The 18,062-nt window shown below is 32.9% G+C and overlaps 1 protein-coding gene across 1 annotated transcript in view; it reads left to right on the forward strand.

Moving 5' to 3' along the window:
* Positions 1-18,062, forward strand: part of LOC114327325 (uncharacterized) — a 94,994-nt gene that overhangs the window by 34,293 nt on the left and 42,639 nt on the right. The window lies entirely within an intron of this gene.

Below are 18,062 nucleotides of genomic sequence, written 5' to 3' on the forward strand. Positions count from 1 at the left end.
GCACAAACACTAACACCCCGTCTATTAGACGGAAATCACACTTTGAGCCTAAATATCTTTCGAATAACAACCTGCAGCAAATTGCCGAATTCAATACTACTAAGGAACAATCCAACTTGAAAAGTCATAAACGGGTGACCTTCAAAATTTTCTAGAAAGGGAAATATCCCACTTTCGACAAGCGATGCCGTCTGAGAGACGGGGTGTTAGTACTTAAGGGTTAAATAGGCTTCACATCTTTATAATCTTTCCAAGTTTAATCAATGTTTCATGATTATTTTAGTTGTTATTGCGACTGTAAATTGTTAATTAACAATTTAATTGTTTCTAACATATTTGTTTAATTTTCACCGGCTTCTGCAGTTATAATCTATACCAAGAAAGCTTTTATTTCACCAAGTTATTTAATTATTGATACATAATTACTTGCCCAAAAAATTTGTTTGAAAATTCGAAATTTTGTTGGGAAAACCCACATTTTCCGAGAAAAATTTTCGTCGGAGCAAATCGGGAAAAACATGGCTCTATGTAGAATTAAATTGGGGTGAATTTTTATTTTAGTGTTTTTGGTGTACAGTTAAAATCTTCGGAGTTATAGACCAATAATTGAAAACAACACGATTTGGGGGCGCCATTTTGTTAATTAAAAAAGTAGCACACTATCTGCGGACTTTGCATAGCTATATTATTAATATATAGGATCATAATATTCGATTCCAGCAATAAAATTGCTGGTAAATAACCTTTCTTTGTACTTTACTAATTAGACCAGCATATTATAACTATTTTTTTTTTCAAAATTTAAAGATTATGCAAAAAAACGAAAAATTTATATTTTGTCGATAAAATATTAAATAAGCATCTCATCTTTATAATCTTTATAAGTTTGATCAATGTATCATGATTATTTTGGTTATTATTGGGATCGTAAATTGTTAATTAACAATTGAATTGTTGCTAAAATATTCGTTTAATTTTCACCGTCTTCTGGAATTACAATCTATACCAAGAAAGCTTTGATCTCACTAAGTTATTTAATTATTGATTAATAATTATTACTTACCTAAAACTGTATTTGAAAATTAGAGATTTTGTTGGGAAAACCCGCATTTTCCGAGGAAAATTTTCGTCGGAGCAAATCGGGAAAAACATATCTGTATGCAGAATTTAATTGCGGTGAATTTTTATTTGGGTGTTTTTGGTGTAAAGTTAAAATCTTTGGAGTTATAGAGCAAAAATTGAAAAAAACACGATTTTCGGGCGCCATTTTGTTTATAAAAAAAGTAGCACACTATCTGCGGACTTTGCATACCTATATTATTAATATATAGGATCTTAAAATTCGATTCCAGCAATAAAATTGCTGGTAAATAACTTTTCCATGAATTTTGCTAATTAGCCCAGAGTATTTGTCGACAATAATTATTGTTAAACAATTTTCAGCTATGAATTGCCCCAATAACTAAGCGTAACTAAGGGCCCAAGAGAGATCTGAATGGAAGAACATAGCCATACAGGCAAAGACCCATCCAGGTTTATGATACCTAAAAAAGAAGAAGAATAAAAAACTTTCCCACCACCAAACAATAAAGAAGTGACATGTCATTTGACCTCAATAAAAAAGGCGGTAATTTCAAAATTGATAGCATACCGGGATATCACTATGTATTAGTAATGTCAGTTTACAAAAATATGGATGTACGAAAGATTACTTTCGAACTTACGAACTTTGAGTTACATTTTCTCCAACCTAATTTTTGATTGGAATTTTGCTATTTTTGGCAATTTTCACACGTATTATCGTTAGTTTTTATTGTAATAATATATGTTATGAGTATTTCAAAGATATGAAAATTGGTGTGAAGAAAGAGGACAAAAATAAAAAGGTGATGGTTTAAAAATTATGATCGTATTGTTCATATCTTTGCCGTAAATTCCGGTCAAATTTGACCGGTTGTATCTCAGGAATTACTCGTCATAATTAAACGTTTTTTCTTTTAGAAGAAGTGTACTGCTGCTGTTTTTCGAATACCGTTTTCATAATTTAATTTAGTATAACATTTCCCGAGACATTTTATTTGTTTATAAGCCAAAAAATTGTTTATAATTTTAAAATATTGCTGAGGCCGCTTAAATAGTCCAATTTCAATTCTGTAAATTACATTAGATAGGTATAGTGTATTTTTATGAAAAAATAATAGTTAATCTTATGCACCATAATTATTGTCGTTATTATAGCGACCGTAAACTTTTAATTAACAATTCAATTGTTGCTAAACTGTTTATTCGATTTCCGTCGGCTTCTGGAATTATAGTCTTTACGAAGAGGGCTTTTACATTACTAAGTTATTTAATTATTGATTAACAACTACTTATCTAAAATTTTAGTTGAAAATTAAAGATTTTGTAGGAAAAAACCCGCTTTTTCCGGGGAAAGTTTTCAGTCGAAGTGAATCGAGAAAAACACGTCTCTATGCAGAATTTAATTGCGGTGAATTTTTATTTGAGTGTTTTTGGTGTAAAGTTAAAATCTTTGGAGTTATAGAGCACAAATTGAAAAAAAAATACGATTTTCGGGCGCCACTTTGTTTATAAAAAAAGTAGCACACTATCTGCGGACTTTGCATACCTATATTATTAATATATACAATCGTAAGATTCGATTCCAGCAGTAAAATTGCTGGTAAATAACTTTTCCCAAAAATGGCCTATTCTCCGATAATCAGCCCAGACTAGATGATTATTTACATCACATTAGGTGAAATTCTTTTCGAAAGATTTGTTTTTATTTATTTTAAATTTATTATTTATAGAAACAGGATAGGAAAACAAAAAAAAAGGAAATTTTAAACAAGAATAAGTACTTCTATTTATACTATCAGTAATAATTATTGCATAATTTAGATTTTATATTTGCCATATTATTTCCGTTATATGACTAAATTTTTATTTAGATATATTTCCTAAACAATTTCCTCTGATATAGAATCGATGGATATCCAATCGAAAAGATGGATTTGTTATATCACGTGCTCAATATGGTTTCTTCGTTTATCCCGTCGTCGCCAGTGGCTACCGCCTCTTGTGTTTACCCTGTTGTTGTAGTCCGGGTGATAATATTAAAATGCATAGGTATAATATGTCCATTAAAAACACTTTGAAGTAACATGAAGATTTTTATCTAAAATAACATGCATCAAGGTATATTATTTTTGTGTAACTCTTTCTAGACCTAATAAATGGTGCGCATAATGTACTACATTGGGATTTTTTTAAATAAAATTTAAATTTGAACATATCGGGTTTTGTATGTTATCTGCTTGGACAAATCGTGTTTTCATCACAAACTCTTGATCAAAATGTCAGGGCATGGTTTCTGAGGGAGGAAGAAGCATCTAAGCGAAAGGTCACACAGGCGATAATTTACTGCGCCGTAAGAGCAGTGCAAACGAGGCATCGGTTGACTAACTCCCTATTTCATCTACAATTGGTTAGTCAAATGCCTCGTCAGGTTTACTGCTCTTACGGCGCAGTAAATTATCGCCCGTGTGGCTTTTCGTTAACTTGGTAATTAAGTTCCAACTTACAATGTGTTATTAAACATTTTACAGACTTAGGGCCGGTTGTTCGAACGCTAATCAACAATGATCACTATAAAATATTTAATTACTGTCACCAAAACTGTCAATGTCAAATTTTATTGGGTTGATGAAAACATAATTGATTAAAATTATGAGATTAGTTAATCAATTAACATAACAATTATTAACATAATTGATTAAGTAATTTCATATTAGGTTTTCAGCAACCCAAACAAAGTTGACATGGACAGTTGGTGACAGTAATTAAATATTTGATAATGATCATTGTTGATTAGCTTTCGAACAACCGGCCTTTAACGTATAGTTAGTTCTGTTACTAAAAAAAATTTGTAAAACATTTTGGCATGGCATTAATGAGATTCAAAGTACTTTACAGACTCCATAAAATTTTTGATAGCAGCTCGTTTACTATCATTACTTTCTGTAGCTCTGTCTGCCTGACGACGTTGTCTGCCTGACGACGTTTTTGATTCCATTACATATTATCATTAAATTATTTGAACCATCTTAATTTATTTAAAACTCTGTCTTTTTTATATTTAATTCATTATCTATTAAACCACACCGTATAGAGAGAAAAGCGCATGTTATGACACAACTTTCCTTGTTGGGCGTCAAACCCTTGTGCGACGACCTGTTGAATTTAAGTGTACCTACTTACAGGATTTTGGGTGTAGATTATGGTCTAAGAGCTAGCAATGTTTTCAAGAAAGTATTTCAAGACAGCTGATTCTTTCATATATTGTTCCCTATGCTTCCTCGAACACCGTACCGGCCATCTGGCTGCTGATACAGGTTGCGTTCGTTACTGCGCCGCACACCTGTACAGGTACATACTAAATCAGGGTGATTGATTAGTGTAATAAAGCTTAGTAGATCCGCTATAGTAATAGATAGCAATAAAAGTTAATAACAATAATTGTAGAAAACTTTGAGCTTCACATTACAAAATTAGTTAGAATGTTACAGGGTATTCTATAACATAGTGGCAGATCAAACTTTTGTTTTTTTAAATGAAACACCCTATATTTTATTTTATATTCGAAATCTTCTTAACCTCACCATCACAAAAATATAAAGGTTTGTTATGTGATACAGGGTATTTACAAAGTTATAAGTTACAAAGTTTATTGGTGCCATTATTTTTTGTTGATTGTCAAAATTTATAAAAATAGTCGATGTTGCTAAGTTTCTTTATATCGAATACAGGTTGAGTCAAAACGCAAGTACATTATTTTCCCAGTAATTTTAAATAAAACACCCTAATTAATAACTTACCCTGAAAAATTAAAATATCTCGAAAACTAACAAATTTAGGCATAGGGAACATTATAGTTCAGAGAAATAAGGAAAAAAAATAGCCTGTTGGTGACACAACCCCCTCCAGGCCGAAACCAAATTTTTTGAGTAATATGGACATCTATAATAATAACCTATATATTTCCTGCAGCCGATTTTGATGATATACATAGTTATAAACAAATGAAGATCAAAAAACGGTAAATTTTCGCTTTTTTCGTCTATTACTAAGAAAATAGGCATTTTAAACAAATTTGAGAGTAAGAAACTCATAAACGGTATAAAAAACTTCAATATGGCGTTTGCTTAATATGTCTATCCTTATTGGTTGCTTAGAAAATTGCAAAATAAATCATAAATTTTGAGTTTTTATAAATATTTATAACTTATGTAAAAATTAACTTAGAACCTTCTTATTACACGGAATGCTGAGACTTGTGGTGCTTAATTCATACCCTAAATTTCGAAGAAATTGGTAAAATAGTTTAAAAGTTATTTAATTTGTTTTTCCCAAATTTATTTTTTTTGCAACACTGTAAGTCAGAAAATGATGAAGCTACAGTAATACTTTGGATAGTTTATGGAAGAGGAAAATTTACAGTATTAATTTAATTAAAAAAAAATTACAAAAAATAATTATAAATATTGCAAGATTATTTTGCAAAAACATGTGAATTAAATAAATGGGGGGGCTAACTTTGTCCCTAATTGTCCTAGGACAGTTGTTTTTCTTTCTAAATGTGTATAAAAATTCAGTCTTTCTAAATATGAAAAAATAATTTTTTTACAGGTAACGGTTAAAAAGTTATTCTAATTGTTTATAAGTAAGCAACAAATCGACATGTTTTTTCAAACTAATTTTACACTGTTTAAAATTATTTTTTGTCATTTATTTTTAATAATGGTAATAGTATAAATCTTCTTCTTTCATAAACTGCACGAAGTATGATTGTAGCCTCATAATTTTCTGACTTGTAGTGTTGCAAAAAAAATGAATTTGGGATAAACAAATTAAATAACTTTTAAACTATTTGACCAATTGCTTTGAAATTTAAAATATAATTTAAGTACAAGAAGTATCAGCATTCCGTGTAATAAGAAGGTTCTAAGTTAATTTTTACATAAGTTATGAATATTTTTAAAAACTCAAAATTTATGATTTATTTTGCAATTTTCTAAGCAACCAATAAGGATGGACATATTCAGCGAACGCCATATTGAAGTTTTTTATACGATTTATGAGTTTCTTACACTCAAATTTGTTTAAAGTGCTTAACTTTTTGGTAATAGACGAAAAAAGAGAAAATTTAGCGTTTTTTGATCTTCATTTGTTTATAACTATGTATATCATCAAAATCGGCTGCAGGAAACATATAGGTTAATAATATAGATGTCCATACTACTCAAAAAATTTGGTTTCGGCCTGGAGGGGGATGTGTCACGAGAAAAATCTTATTTCTCTGGACTATTATACAAAAATTAAAATACGGTAATGATACTTTCCGATAATGATATAAAATACAGAGTAATCCATTTAAAATTTCTGAAAATAGAATGTACTTGCATCTTGACTCACCCTGTATTCGATATAAGAAAAATAGCAATGTCAAAAATTCTTTATTCTATTTAAAAAACAGGGTGTTCTATTTAAAAAAACATATGTTTGGTGTGCCACTATGTTATCGAACACCCTGTAACATTCTAACTAATTTCGTAATGTGAAGCTGAAAGTTTTCTACAATTTTTGTTATTAACTTTTATTGCTATCTATTACTATAGCGGATATACTGAGCTTTATCACACTCATCAATCACCCTGTATCATCATCATCATCACTGGCTCGACAACACTTTCTGGGTCTTGGCCTGTTCCAGGATTCTTCCCCATTCTGATCTGTTTCGTGCTTTTTTTCTCCAGTTTTTTATTTTTAAAGTTATTATATCATTTTCTATTTGTTCTAAATATCTCAGCTTCGGTCTTCCTCTTGTTCTTTTTCCTACTGTCATCTGTTTGAATATTTTGTTTGGTATTTTGCCTTCTTCCATTCTTTCTACATGTCCCATCCAACGCAGCCGTCCTATTTTAATGAATGTTATGATATCCGGATCCTGGTATATTTTGTATAGTTCAAAGTTGTACCTTCTTGGCCAAATTCCGTTTCCTTTTGTGCCCTTATATATGTGTCGCAAGGTTTTTCTTTCAAAGGTGGCTAGCCATGTTTCCTCTCTTTTAGTGAGTGTCCAGGTTTCTGAGCAGTATGTGAGTACCGGTGTTATTAAGGTTTTGATATTTGGCAGTTTGTTTTTCTTGCGACGCGACGTTATCTGATCTTAGTTGCCGAATTAAGCCATGGTAACTTTTATCGGCATCCTGTATAATCACCCTGTATATTGAATTTAAATTATTTTAGGACGAAACATTTTTTTGTCATTACTTTTTAAACCACAGAAATGTCTGGAAATTATAGTTCATATTTCTAATAATGTTTAATAAGTAATGACAAAAAGATTTTTCGTCTTACAATAATTTTAAATTCGATATATTTACCTGTACAAGTGTGCTGCACAGTAATGAACGTACCCTGTATCAATAGCCAGATGGTCGGTACGGTGTTCGAGGAATCATAGGGAATAATATATTAAAGAACCAGTTGTCTTAAAATACATTTTTTTCGGACGTTGCAGCTCTTGGTCCATTACTGGTTCTGTTTCTTTTTTTGTAGGCGTGAAATTATACACTGTACTAATGTTTAATGTACCGATTTATTGTTAATCTGACTATAAAAACACTTACTACTTAATTAAAACTTTGCTGTGTTAAAACGTGAGCAGGATAGGATGAAAAATAAACTTTAAAGTCGACATGGTAAATAAAATATTAAGAGCAAGAGTGTCGTGGCGTTAATTTTTTCTGAGATTTTTTGAGACAGTGAAAGTTCTTTGATTGGAAATGTGGCCTCTGACAACATAAACTATTTAGACATTCATAAATTTATAGTCGGTTTTCCAACACTTTCTTTTAATATCATCGTACGAAAATGAATTTTGGTATGCTTTCCCCTTTCTTTCGTTTTCTACGCCTTTGGAACCAGAAAAACTGCAGTATTTAAAAATTAAACAAATTTCCTTAGTATTTCTGTCTGCGGATCTAGAAAATATAGAAAATGGGTGAAAAAAATCTTTGATTCCCTTCATGGTAATCAGTGATGTATAACGAAAAGGCAGTGATTCTGCAACATACCTAATATTGTGTCTATCTCGATGGACTTTCCCACTTCAGTGCAACAGTGGTACTGCCGAAATCACATTAAAAGCACGTAGCAAAAACTTCACACCAGACTTTCTGGAAGACATTTTGGAGTCAAAAGAACACTGGCGATCGAGATATATCTCTGGTCAGTGTGACTTATGTAATGGTACCTAGAAAAGGCCCTAGAACAAGAAGTTGAGGTAAAATGGCCCACTATCCTTCCGAAGGCCCTTTTGAAAGACTTCCAGTAGATAATCTCGGTCCACTTTTGACGACAGAGAGAGAGAGAGAGAGAGGAAACAAGCAGTTAATTGTTGCAATGGATTACTTTTTAAAATAGCCCGAAATTGCACCCTTTCCTAATCAAGCACCCTTTCCTAGCAGAAGCATTCATAACACAATTCGTATCAAGACATGGAGTTCCTTTAGAGTAACATTCTAATGAAGGATGAAATTTGTATCAGTATTATTGTAGAAATTAATGAAAATCTTGGGTATTAAGAAGACTCGCACTACGCCTCTCCATCCACAATTAGAGGGCATGGTCGAAAAACATAATAGACTGTATAATAAACTGTTTGACAATACCTTTCAATGTTTGTTGCTGATAATCAAGAAAATTGGGATACTTTAATTCCCCTATTCCTATTCCTATTAGCCTACAGGAGTACCGAACATGTAGCAACTGGTTATCCTCCATTCACGATGATCACTGGAAGAGAAATGAAGCTTCCCCAAGATCTTATTTTCGGAAGATTGCCTCCGTACGACGAAGACCGTTCATCGCTTACGTATAATGGAAATTTAAGAGAAAAATTTGAATGAGAATAATATATCGTTCCAAATCAGATTATAAAATCTCTAAAGTGAGGTGTCCCATGTTTGGAGGTAACTCGTTTTTGTAATATTTTATTTAGTTATAGTAATTTCCACGTACTTACATATTTTCTCAAACTGGACTCTGTACCACCATTCTTAACTATAAAAATCAACGAGGAAAAAGTTTTCCTCTAGTTGGCTGTATACCATATATTAGAAAAATCCTTTACAAAAGGTATATTTGTTAAAATCCCTAAAAAGGGCTACATCACAGAACTAGTTTTCGATTGGATGACCGGTCATCATCAGTGCTTACGTGATTCTAACATGCTAACCACCAAAATATAAAAATATGTGGGTAAAAACCTTTTACAATTGATCCGTCATGGAGACAGATAAATTATGTGAACTTAAACATGGATGTATAAAATATCCAATGTATTATGCTCTAGGTATCATTATGCTCGTTCACATGTTGACTATATGGTAGCAAGTGGATATAACCCTTTTTAGGGATTTTAACAAATATACCTTTTATCAAGAATTTTATTCGTTTTTCATTCTTTACTATATTACGAATATGTGTGTCAAATATCTCGACGAAATACTCAAAATTGAAGCTGGAATCTTGCAACGCGTTTTCCGCGCTGAGGTAGCCTATTAAGTATTAATAGGTAGCTACAAAAGAGACAATAATTTTTTAGATAATATAGAAAATAATTTTAGAATAAAATACAACAACGATGTTTAATTAAATAACAACCGTTGAAAAATCATGAAGAAACCCCTAATAAAAATCAATAAAAACGAACATTTCTTATAGAGACGACAAAATAGAGTGGTAAAAACTAATATAAAAGTACAAAATCAGGATTCACCTAAGAAATCTCGAAAGACAAAAAAAACCAACACTCTTTTTCTTCCTTATTCTACCAATATTGTGCCCCTTCTACCTCTCGCTCCAACGAACGAGATGATTTTTGCAAGGGAATAGCAACGGAGATGATTTTTGCTGGGTCGAGGCCCATGGGACTCCCACCCCCAGCTGGACCCCTTTCGGACTCCACTAACCCTCGCTTCATCTCGGCCAGTGGCGGATGAAAGAATTAATACTTTTTAATGGGATTTCGCTCGACAAGCCATCTCCCTCTGTTGTTATATTCTGCGGTGAAAGACGGTTAAGGCAGCAGTCGAATCGGAAAAGGATGTAAGCGATTCCTAAAGCAAACTACTGTCATCAGATAGGGTTAAAAATAAATTTCAATTGAAAAGCCACTTGAAATTTAGCCTGATCAAACGGCACTATGACTTAAAAGAAAAATATTTCGTTTTAATATTATATAGGGCTGATATTCGTAAAATAATGAACAATTATTATGATATAATTTATATTATTATGATTTACATTATTGTATAAAACAATTTTTTATACCTTTTGTAGTTTCTTAGATATAGCCTTTTTTTGTAACTGATATTGAATTAGTTGACATTTCTTGTTTTATATATGAAAAATATTTAGAATATGAAAGTGAAGACAAAGTTATATTTGTTAAACGCGGGATTCAATACTTAAATAGTAGTGGTTACCTTGAAACTAGATGTGTGATACTCTAGAAGACATGTTGCCAAACTTAAAAAAAGTAGTTAGAGTTAAAAAAATACCAACATTTTCCTGATTCTAATCAAAACATATTAGTAGGCCAATAACTAGCACATGGCCAACAACTGGTGCATTTCTCCTATTTATTATTTTTAAACAAAATATAAACGTAAAACAAAAAATATCTCGACAGTGTTCCCTCAACGAATGTCTAAAGAAAATATGTACAAAATTCCAGGTGAGTTGGTCAAGTAGTTTTTGAGTTACAATGTCTACAGGTTTTGAAAAAGGCAGTTTTGAGAAAAACGCTTTTAAAGTATTGTCAACTTTTATTTTCAATTTTTTTTGTCTGTCAAATCGTAACTGATGCACACCCGAATATGTTTTTAAATCGCTAAGTAATTTACAAAAGAAAATGAGAACAGATGAGCTGTTGACCGTTGTTCATTACGTTCAAGCGTGCTGATGCGAACCTCCTGCAAAGCCACTCGAAGATTCAAGAGGGATATTCAACACTATCTCCCTACCTTCGACTCGATTTGCAGCATCTTCGTGCCAGCGCGCTTGAGCGTAGTGAGAAACAGTCAACAGATGTTCTTATTTTTTTTTGTAAATTACTCCGCGATTCAAAAACATATTCCAGTGTGCATCAGTTTTCATTTGACAGACATACAAAATTGAAAATAAAAGTTGACAATACTTTAAAAGTGTTTTTCTGAAAACTGCTTTTTTCAAAGCTTGAAGACATTGTAACTCAAAAACTACTTGATTAACTCACCTGGAATTTTGTAAATATTTTCTTTAGACATTCGTTGAAGTAACACTGAAGAGATATTTTTTGTTTTATGCTTATATTTTGTTTAACAATAATAAATATGTTGTTTTTCATCCTTTTTTCTGTAAAAAATTTCGTTGTTTTGACGTCTGAGTGATACTAAAAAGTCAAAGATCATTAAAACTAAAAGAAACTTGACAGCGTTACCGCGATAAACTCATAAGCCAATAAAATCTTTTCGCATTTTTTGTCAACCATGATTCAATAATAAATTTTTAAGTCCACCGCAAAATTCATTGTTTTTTTGAGGTGTCTTTAAAAATTTGCCACCGTTGGCTTATTTTTCAATATTTTTTCTTAAATTTTTGTTTCAATATTCTTTGAATTTATACTTAATATGCTTATTTAATTTAAAAATACACTTATTTTCCCATACTTTCAAAAAAATGTGCTTGAAATATTGATTTCAATCCCTACGCCCCCCCCCCTTAACGATAGCTATTACACGATTTTAATAGGCAATCCATGTTGGTCGTATTTGTCTATTCAATTTAATAAAAAAAAAATGTTTCATCCGGCAAGCACATGGGTACATTTCGGCCTCCTAGTCGGATCCCGTATTATCAGTATATTTTGGTTGATAATTATTGTAGTAAGTTTAGTTTTTATATTAAGTTTTGTTAGTGTAGAAATATTTGTGCGATGCGCGGTCCATGGTATGCAAAACATTAAGAGGTAAACCCACATTTCAAATGATATTATACGATTCGAATCTGTTGTTTTAATGGTCCAAGTCTCTGAAGCGTAGGTGGAGATAGAAAATATTAATGCTCGAACAAGGCATACTATTGTGTTTTTTCTAATGTCAGTGTTCTTCCATCTTTTTGTGAGTTTGGCTGTTGCCGATCTGGCCGTTGCAATACGACTACGATCTTCGCATACGATGATCATTACTTTGGTTTCCTGTATATTTATTTTCACGCCTACAATATATCCTACTCACCGTGCTAAGCCTATTAGGTCTGGATCAGGCATAAGAAAAAAAAAGTTGATTAATAGCAAGCTGAAAATTTGTTAATAGCTTAACGGTGTCTAGTCGGACCAACTTTCATATATGGGAACACTGGAAGAGGGAAAGCTTTAATGGTGGAACAGGTTAAATTTTGGAATGCCAGACTACGAAAACGTCAGATGTATTTTGTCAGACAGAACTTCCAATTGATTTGTTGCCCTTTAATTAAACTCTCATGCAAAAATCAGACTGGTGTCTATCACCAACTAGGCATTTTAATGAGTGGAACACGAAGAACATGTTAAATGACAGAAATCATGGTGGTTAGTAATAGCAGTCTGATTTTTTCATGAGAGTTTAATGAAAGGGTAACACATCAATTGGAAGTTCTGTCGGACAAAATACATCTAACGTTTTCGTAGTCTGACGTTCCAAATTTTTAATCTGTTTCACAATTAAAACTTCCCCTGTTCCAGTTTTCCAATATATCAAAATTTGTCAGACTAGACACCCTTAAGCTATTAACAAATTTTCAGCTTGGTATTAATCAACTTTTTTTTGATACGCGGGATCCAGACCTATATTAATAATTGCTTCCAGTTCTTCTGGTAAAGACACCAATATAACCGTATCATTAGCATAACCTAGGTTCTTATTTTTCGTCCGCCTATAGTTGCTTCTTCTAGCCATTCTTCAAAAACTACAAAAATATAGAGTAAAGAAATCAAAATTTAACGTTATTACTATTAGGTCTGGATCCCGCGTATGACAAAAAACAGTTGATTAATAGCAACCTGAAAATTTGTTATTAGCTTAAGGGTGTCTAGTCGGACAAACATTAATATATGGGAACACTGGAACAGGGGAAGTTTTAACTGTGGAACAGGTTAAAAATTTGGAACGGTCAGACCACGAAAACGACACATGTATTTTGTCCGACAGAACAGATATAGGGCCGGTTGTTCGAACGCTAATCAACAATGATCATTATCAAATAATTAATTACTGTCAATGTCAACTTTGTTTGGGTTGTTAAAGTCTGTGGAGTCTATAATCAATTAATATAACAATAATTATTAACATAATTAATAATAAATCTCATAATTGTAATTAATTATGTTTTCAGCAACCCAAACAAAGTTGACATTGACAGTTTTGGTGACAGTAATTAAATATTTGATAATGATCATTGTTGATTAGCGTTCGAACAACCGGCCCTTAAACTCTCCGAACAGAGATTATACTCTCATGCAAAAATCAGACTGCTATTTATCACCAAATTGGCGTTTTAATGAGTGAAACATGTAGAATATGTCAAATGAGAGGAATTATGACAGGTGATAAATAGCAGTCTGATTTTTGCATAAGAGTTTAATCTCTGTTTGGAGAGTTTAAGTCTGTTCTGTCGGAAAAAATAAATGTGCCATTTTCGTGTTCTGATCGTTCCAAATTTTTAACCTGTTCCACAATTAAAACTGCCCCTGTTACAGTGTTCCTATATATCAAAGTTTATCCGACTGGACACCCTTAAGCTATTAACAAATTTTCAGCTTGCTATTAATCAACTTTTTTTTCATACGCGGGATCCAGACCTATATATTTATTATAAATAAAGTTTCATCATATAGGAGTATTTTATGTTACTTTTGTTCATTTAAAAATACAGCAAAATTTTATTCCCGCAAAATCTGTAGCTTAAAAAAGAAAAGCCTCAAAATTTATTTGACCTAAATCCCGCGCTTAAATTTCCGGAACAATGATGAATATCAAATGCAAACAAGCATTCCAGAGTATATAAAACTGATTTGAATATCTTTGTTAAACACAAGGGTTGCTTCACTCGATTTAGTTTCCGCGAGGAAAGCAATAAAGCTATAAAACGCGATTTATAAGTTTATTGCGGGCTGTCTCTCATTTGAGAGACTACAAAATATGAGAGACTCGCACCTTCTTCTGCCGCTCGTAAAGTTTGTGTTCTGTACGAACACGTCGACTGTATTATGTAATAATTTTTATTGTCCTCATTTTTCTTCGTGTTCCCGTTGATTTCGTATTCATGACTTCAGTTTAGTTTGTCCAAATAATTTATAAGGGGTGTTTGGCAGAAACGAATTAAAGAGTTAATTAAAAAAAAACGAAACTTAACTCCTAAAGAAGATACAATTTAAAACAGCAATTGTAAAAAAATATAGATTAGATAGAAGAATTACATCTAGGATTTTTACAATTTCTTTTACAACAAGACAACTGTTAGCAACAAACGTGAATAGAGAAAGTAAAATTGTTTGTCTTTGCAATGACAGAGAGATGTAAGGTCCAGTGACCAAAGTATCACGACACATATTGGGTGATTCAACGGTGGCATGCGCACATATACTGATACGCGTGCACGAAAACTAAAAACGGCATAGAACATAGTGGCGTACCCCGATTTTTGACCCTTCGCATAGTTATCGATAATTCGCTGTCTGTAAACTTTACAGATACAGATAGCGAATGATCGATAACGAAGCGAAGGGTCAAAAATCGGGGTCCTGGGCGCAGTTGAAGGCGTAGCGTCTCCTGCTGTAGGCTCTGTCAGGATCGGTTAGGTAGGTCCAGAAGATCTTCTTCTTCTTAACGGGTCCTATCAAGTCCCCTTGACGTTGCGATTAACATTACGAAACTGTCTCTGTCTCGAACTATTCTAAATAGTTGCTCTGCTTTCTTTATACCTGTCCTATCCCTGATATTCTTCAACCAAGAGGCCTGTTTTCTACCAATTATATCGGTCTCTCCTTACTACGTGTTTAAAATACGCCATCTTTCTACATTTGATATTATTAAGCAACTCGCGAGTAGCATTTGCTCTCTTAAGGACTGCCACATTTGTCAGCATATCTATATCCTGTCCATGGTATTTTTAATGTACGTCTGTGCAGCCACATTTCAAAGGCCTCCAAACGATTATTGGTGGATATTTTTAATGTTCATGCTTGTCCATCCATTTTTAATGATCCAAGGGATCATGTCGCTTTATTCTCTTTACTTGTTGGTTATTGAGAAGATTCTGTGCCAGGGTGTTAGGATGCACCCGTAACCTGTTTTGATATTGTTCAGAAGATTTTTTGCACTCTTCCGAGACTGTTAGTACCTGAAGATCTCTATGTATTGCGTCATTTTGGATATACCAACGACCATTACCGCTTGTTCTCAGAGTTTTGGATTGAAATCTTTGTATTGTTTTTATTATGTATTATATTTCCATAATATTAGATTTATCAGCTGATCCCCAGAGATAGGAACCCTATGACCAAATGGTTTTTAATATTGTTTTGTATATCAGCAGCTTGTTGTCAATCAATAGGTGAGAGTTTTTTACCCAAGATCCAGTAAAGTTTTCTGTATAAAATTCCCAGTTGAAGTCTTTTCGTCTACATGTTTAGTCCAAGTTAGTCGTTTGTCAAGGGAATGACTAGATATAGGTCTGGATCCCGCGTATGAAAAAAAGTTGATTAATAGCAAGCTGAAAATTTGTTAATAGCTTAAGGGTATCTAGTCGGACAAACTTTGATACATGGGAACACTGGAACAGGGGAAGTTTTAATTGTGGAACAGATTAAACATTTGGAACGGTCAGACTACGAAAACGGCACATGTATTTTGTCCGACAGAACAGATTTAAACTCTCCGAACAGAGATTAAACTCTCATGCAAAAATCAGACTGCTATTTATCACCAAATGGGCGTTTTAATGAGTAGAACATGTAGAATATGTCAAATGACAGGAATTATGACAGGTGATAAATAGCAGTCTGATTTTTGCATGAGAGTTTAATCTCTGTTCGGAGAGTTTAGATCTGTTCTGTCGGACAAAATAAATGTGCCGTTTTCGTGGTCTGACCGTTCCAAGTTTTTAACCTGTTCCACAATTAAAATTGCCTCTGTTACAGTGTTCCCATATAACAAAGTTTATCCGGCTAGATACCCTTAAGCTATTAACAAATTTTCAGCTTGCTATTAATCGACTTTTTTTTCATACGCAGGATCCAGACCTAATATTTTACGTCATGTTTTTGGTGTAAAACATGTAGATCGCGGTTAACTTGTGGGCATGTTCTTCTTCTTAAAGTGAATGTTATGTGTCTGGATTTTGAGGAGTTAACTCTGATTTTTCAGAGTTTATGCCATTTATCGGAAATATGTTGCTCAGGATAGAGACCGATGCAAGGAGTTGGGAGAGGCCTATGTCCAAACGTGGATGATAGAAGGCTAAGAAGAAGCCATTTATTTTCTTTGTTCAAATGTAGTTTCAGTCACTCTGATGCTGTTACTGGATTACCATGAGAGGCCAGAGCAGTATCGTCTGTAAATGTTGCAAGCGTTAGGTTATTGCTTGTTGATAAGTCAGTCCTATATATCAGGTGCAGGATCGGTCTGAGCACACTACCCTGAGGTACACCAGATAGGATGGGTTACAGTTTTGTATCGGCTTCACTATATTTTACTAGATATCTCGTTTCTGTAAGGTGTTATTGAAGCAGTTTGAAGTAAGTATAAAGCTATAAAACGCCATTTATAAGTTTATTGCGGGCTGTCTCTCATTTGACAGACTACAAAATATGAGAGACTCGCACTTTCTTCTGCTCCTCGTAAAATTTGTGTTCTGTACGAACGCGTCGACTGTATTATGTAATAATTTTTATTGTCCTCATTTTTCTTCGTGTTCACGTTGATTTCGTATTCATGACTTCAGTTTAGTTTGTCCAAATAATTTATAAGGGGTGTTTTGCAGAAACGAATTGAAGAGTTAATTAAAAAATGCCGAACTTGACTCCTAAATTTGACGAAAAAATTTAAAATAATAATTTTGAAAAGAATATCGTCCGGTGTAGATTTTTCGCCAAATAAAATTTGGTCGTAGAATTTAGTAAAAGTACCCCGCACAAACCTTATGGAAATTAGGTGCCAGTGGATTTAGTTCATACTTTGGGAAAATACTCTTTGAAGCATCCTGATAAAAAGTTCTCATGGGCACATCTCGGCCATATGTAGTCGAGGCATTGAAGGATTGAAGTATCAATTTTTTTGCAGTAAGACGGATTTTAATGCGGATTGGTGCGTTGGATTAGTGAGAATGTCAGGAAATTTTGTGAACTAATGTAATAAATAAGAAATTTCAAATTGCATTTGTGGATAAGAAAAATGCATGTCAAAAATGCATTTCGGTAAATAGTGGGAAAAATTTACTAAATTTTCTTATTCAGGGGTTTTTGAGGTCGCTGAAAACGAATATAAGGTCGGCGTGATTGTGTAAACTACCTGGTGCCTGCAGCGGGTGTAATAAACGTCTTCCTCTGGAGGATTATGGTAATGTGTTAAATAATTGGCCCAAACTTGTAACTCGGGGGTTTTTGGGGTCGCTGAAAATGAATATGAGGTCGGCGAGAGTGTGCAAAGTACGTGGTGCATACAGCGGGTGTAATAAACGTCTTCCTCTGGAGTATTATGGTAGTTTATCATATAATTAGTTTAAACTCGTTACTAGGGGGTTTTTTGGGGTAATCTATTTTCTTCGATGTAACTATAGTGATCGAAAAGGGTGGCATTTTTATTATAAATAAACATAAATTTTTATTATTATAATATATTTATAGTTAAAAAAGTTCATTATACAAAATTTATCGTAATTTATTTTTAAAATTCATTTTCTTCATCATTATCATC

Source organism: Diabrotica virgifera, chromosome 7 (assembly GCF_917563875.1).
Source record: "Diabrotica virgifera virgifera chromosome 7, PGI_DIABVI_V3a".
NCBI lineage: Eukaryota > Metazoa > Arthropoda > Insecta > Coleoptera > Chrysomelidae > Diabrotica > Diabrotica virgifera.